At 56.5% G+C, this 5147-nt stretch overlaps 1 long non-coding RNA gene across 2 annotated transcripts; it reads right to left on the reverse strand.

The window, feature by feature from the left end:
• Positions 1 to 2316: 2316 nt before the first annotated feature.
• Positions 2317 to 4690, reverse strand: LOC118932708 (uncharacterized). 2 transcript variants are annotated; one of them, XR_005032852.2, is made up of 3 exons: positions 4233 to 4690; positions 3656 to 4134; positions 2317 to 2859 (listed from the first exon to the last, which is right to left on the reverse strand). It is a non-coding gene; the product is annotated as an uncharacterized LOC118932708 (long non-coding RNA). The 2 variants fall into 2 exon arrangements; XR_005032850.2 differs by having other exon boundaries at positions 3656 to 3757; positions 4001 to 4690.
• Positions 4691 to 5147: the final 457 nt, after the last annotated feature.

The raw sequence follows: 5147 nt of genomic DNA on the forward strand, positions 1-5147 counted from the left end.
GGATTCAGGGCCAGTGTCCATTCTGCCACCTGTAGTGTGACCCCAGGCCAGCCAGCTAAGCCCCTTGACCCTCGGGTTCCTCTGCAAAGAAGGGCTTGCCTGTCCCACGTGCCTGTTTCTGGGGGAACTGGGGGTGTCTAAGTGCCTGGGTACAGCCACTGAGTTAATTCCTTCTCTAAGTCTCCGGGGGCAGCTTCACTTCATGATGTAGAGAGCATGCCTGCTCCGCCCATGTACCTGGACACACGTCCCTTGGTCGCTGCTGACACTGTCATTATGGTCGTCCTGGTGCTTCCCAGACTCAGAGGGAGACTGCGGGTGTGTCTACTCAGCATCGGTTGCGCATGACAATACTAATAATAGTTCATGGCCCCAGAGCATTACCAGCCCTGCATCGTGCCCCCTGCATGGTGCCTCAGCTCTGACTAGCCGTCTCCATCTTATCCATGGGGAAGCAGAACAGAGAGGTTAAGTGACTTGCCGAAATTACACAGCTCCTGTTTGGAGCCGGGCTCTTAACTCAGACCTCGCAGCCTGAAGGCCTGCCCTCCCCATCCCCATCAGAATGCCCGTCCAGCCTGGGCTGTGTGGCAAGGTGCCAATTAAATGTTCACCCCGGGAAACCGCTCATTCGGGTCACCGTTGCTTGTTTGTGTGCACACGTCTGAGGTCAGACCCCACACTCGTGGATGCTGAAGAGCAAAACGCTCTTGTCTGGTTTTTGGGAGGGCTTCATGGCACAGTCATGATTGATAAGTCACTGGCCTTTGGCTGACTCACCTGCAGTCCCTGCCTTCTCCCCTCTCAGGGGCCGGGGGCTGAGTGCTCCCACCTCCTGATCACAGGTTTGGCCCCCCCAGCCAGCGCCTACCCTGGGAGGGGTCCCAAAGTCTTGTTGACAAGACTCCCATTTCGCCTTTATGACTCTGAAACATTTTTGGAAATAGGCTGAAGACCAAATATATCTGAGAAATACATATTTGGTCATCCGAACGACCAAGCACAGATTTCTTATAACTCATTATCACAGGCCCATATGCACCGTCTTATTCCTTTAAAATTTTCAAAGCATTTCATGGCGGGATTAGCATTTTACTCGCCCAGTCCTAGCCTGGCGCTCGGTAAGGCTGTGCGTCTGCTTCTTGGGCCCTAAGCCGCAGGCAGAACTCGTTCCCGCCGGCGAGCGGGGCGCAGGGGGCCGGCGTGCTTTTGCTTCTGATAGACGCGGCGCCCCCCGCACCCCCCAGGGGCAGACTGACGGGCTGAGTTCCCAGCGTTGGCTGCGCTTGCCCCGCCCAGTGAGGGGACACGGGCTGGGTTTTCAGGTGCCCAATATCCGAGAACCTGGGAAGGGAGACACGCTTTAATGAGTACCTACTATGTGCCTGGCGCTTCACAGCCATCATCTTGTCGAATCGTCACGCTAATGCTCGGAAGTAGGAGCTGTTTCCTCCCTGAGACGAGGGACGAGCCGCCTAGCGGGGGAGGCACGGCCCAAGGTCTGTCGCTGGGTTGCAGCCACACACCATCGTTTAAGCAGAGCCACTGCCCACGGCCCGGTGATGTGTGACGGCTCCCCATGGGGGTGGGGGACCGTCCTGGCCCTCAGCCACCTCGCCGTGAGAGTCCAGCCCCAGGCTTCGGGGCGCAGCTCCCCGCGGCCGGCACGGCGGGGTCCCAGGCGCCCCGCCCCGAGCGCCGGTCTCTGTCGCCACCGTGCGGATGCCCGGGCACAGCGCAGTCCTGTGAATAACGGAAAGACGCCCCGCTGGCGCTCACGCAACGTTTAAATGAGGGTCTGTTACAGCTTGTTTCGGTTTCCTTTTTTTCTTTTTGAATTGGGATAAAATGCACATAACATAGACTTTTTTTAAACGTGGAAAACTCTTATTTAGCCAAAAAATTAATAATCAAATATCCTAGGCCACATTACTGTTTTTACTTTATGGAAAGTATACATGACCCTGTCATGACCTCATCTAACCCGATGGCCCCAAAGGCCCTGCCTCCTACCATGGCATCAGGAGTAGGGTTGCAGCACGGGATTTGGGGGCACATTCAGTCCGTAACAGTTGTGGAAGGGGCTTTAAAAAAAATGACGTTCTGGAATCTTCTCTCTCCCTCCTCCCTTTCAGCTTTTAATCATAGTCCCTAATGACCTGGGGCAAAAAAATGAAGAAAAAAAACATTTAATGGATACAGACATTCCCAGCTCGTGGGAGTTGAGGAACTGGCCAGGCCAGACCCCACTTGGTTTCCCCAAGAATGTAAAACACTGCAGCGGCACTCTTTTTTATTTAAAAATAGAGATAGACTTTATTCTTTAGGGCAGTTCTGGGTTCACAGCCGAAGAGTGCAAGGTACCGAGATTTCCCTCGGCGTCCCCCCTGTGTGCAGCCCCCCCACTGTCAGCATCCGCACCAGGCGGCACATCGGTTAACCCGATGGGCCCGCACTGACATCGCTACAGTCTGGAGCCCACGGGTCACCTTAGGGGTTGCTCTCCATGTTGGGCATTCCACGGTTTGGGCACGTGTAACGCAGCGTTACAATGTCACACAGAGTAGTGCCACGACCCTAAACACCCCCTGTGCTCCGCCCACCCTCCCACCTCCCCAGCCCCGGATAACCACACACCCTTTTCTGTCTCCAGTGTCGCCTCTTCCAGAATGTCAGGGTTGGAGTCATACAGGACATACTGTTTTCAGATGGGCTTTTCTCGCTGGGTGATAGGCATTTGAGTTCCTCCGTGTCTCTCCAGCTCATTCGTGTTAGCGCAGAGTAACCCTCCCTCGTCTGGATGGACCACAGCTCCTGTCTATTCGCCTGGCCGGAGGGCAGCTCTGTGGCTTCCAAGTTCTGGCAGGTGTGAAGCACGCAGCTATGCGCTCGGGTGTCTGGCAAAGAGCTGCCCCCCTGCTACAGAGAAGCCAGGAGTGGTGCCGACCGTGGCACCCCATGCAGGTCTAGGGGTCCCTGTGAACAGTGGGGCCTGCTGGGGTCCAGGGACCAGGGGGCTTCTGAGGGAGGCCTTCCTATTTAATGTAGAGCAGGCAGGGCGGCTGCCCCAGGAACATCGGCAATGTCTGGAGTCATTTTCGGTTGCCACAACTGGACACATGGGTGCCCCTTGGCACCTTGTGGGTAAAACCTCCTATGGTGCACAGCACGGTCCCTGCCCCACCACACGAGATCACCCAGCCCCAGAGGTAACAGTGCTGAGGGTGAATCCCTGCCGTAGAACCTGCCAGCCCATGCTTTCCGTGCCGGCTTATCTTTATAAAGATGAGGATGGTGCTGCACTGCCAGTGAGCCTCAGGGGAGGCCTGAGGGACACGCAGGAGGGGCCGGGACCCTGACCTCCTGCGGGGCTGGGCTAAGCTGGGGTCACTGCCTTGGACATGGTGCTGGAAACCGGAAACTTCCAGCCAGTGACTTTGGCCAGGTATGCCGTTACTTGTGGCTTAAAGCTTCAGAATTCATACGGCTTCACATACACACACATTTACCCAAAATGTGGCAAAGCGTGGCAGGGTGGGTGGGGGGTGAATTCTGTGTTACATGACCCGGGGAAAGGGTTGCCCCTGGAGAAAATGTCAAATGGGGAGTCCAGAGTCATCAGCGCCCTGTGGATGCCCACCCCACACAGACTCACCCAATGCCACAGGACTCCCGAGGGCCCCTCCAGGTGAGGCCCCTGTCCCCTCGCTGCTCTGCCTCCTCATGGCGACATGTAAACCTCGGGGTGCTGTGGGGCCTGGATGATGAGGCAAGGAGCCACGTGCTCTGTGTGCAGCCCTCCGCCCTTGGGGAGGTAGTTTTAGAACGCCTTGCTTTTCCAAAGTCAGCTTTGGCAGCCAGGGGGAAGGCCTGCTGTCATCCCAGGGGCAGGGGCACCAGGCTCCCAGGACGCAGGCAGCGTGCGGTGGGGCTGGGAACCCTGTGATGACTTCCTACTGTGTTCAGAGCAACACCCAGAGCCCTGGCCTCCCGGCCCTACCTGAGAGGGCCACTCCTTGGGCCTGTATGCCATGGCTCCCTTCCCCAACCTCAGGGCCAGCCCCAGGTGTTCCTGTGCCAGGACCTCCGCCTCATGTCGGGTTGCTCAGCTGTTCCCTCCTAATGTCCAGGTTTCTGCAAAAATGTTACTTCTTGTCTTGGTTAGGGCTCTCTGTAGAAACAGAGCTAATAGACGTAGAATAAAATACAGTAACATCTCTTCATATGCATACCTGTGTGTTTACTATGAGGAATTCATCGTGAGGAAATATTTATTATGAGCCGTACAGGGGCCAAGAAGTCCCAGGACCTGCCGTCTGCAGGCAGCAGAGCTGGTGGGGTGATTCCCTCTGGGTCCTCAGGCCTGGGGGCTGGGAGCGCCGAGGCCAGCAGGTGGGCGTTCTGGCTCCTGCAGCCCACAGCCAGGCTGGAGGGCCCCATCCTCCCATCTGCTGCTCTTTCCAGGCCCCTCACAGACCCCCACACCGGGGAGGCAAATGCTTTCCCACCGATCACATGTTAATGTCATCTGGAAACGCCCTCCCAGGTGCCACCAGCAATGTTCACCCAAATACCTGCACCTCACCATCCAGTCACGTGGGCCTGTAAAAGCAGCCATTGCATTCCTTCAGAGAAGTCATTTCTGGGCCAGCGGTGGCCAGGGGATGAGTTGGGGAGGATGGCTACAAATGGGCATGAGGGGAATTTTTGGTTAGATGAACTGCCCTATATAGTTTGGTGACGGCCATCCAACTGTTCGCCAAAACTCAAAAGGGGGAAGTTTTACTACAAGTCATGCCCCAAATGCAACTTAAAATACAAACACTGCAGAAGAAACGTGGCCTACGCAGGCCCGAAAGTCCACAGCAGCCGCCACCCCTACTCGCATGTCAGCATTTCCTTCAGCGGATTTCCTGTGCAGACGTTTGCAGTCTGTCTTTGTCCCCCAAGACCAATGGCAGGTCCTTCCTTCAACCCACTTGACTTTCAACTTCAGGGCTTAACGAGGGGCGGCCCACGCCCCGGGTTTCCGGCTTAGTAGTTTCCGGGAAGGAACCTGACAATGCGCATTTCTAGTGAGTTCCGGTGCGCTGCTGGTCCCCACGGTGGGGTCCACTGGGGGGCTCGCCTGTGACTGCGGAGAGAAG

This window comes from Manis pentadactyla (assembly GCF_030020395.1).
Source record: "Manis pentadactyla isolate mManPen7 chromosome 15 unlocalized genomic scaffold, mManPen7.hap1 SUPER_15_unloc_1, whole genome shotgun sequence".
Taxonomy (NCBI): domain Eukaryota; kingdom Metazoa; phylum Chordata; class Mammalia; order Pholidota; family Manidae; genus Manis; species Manis pentadactyla.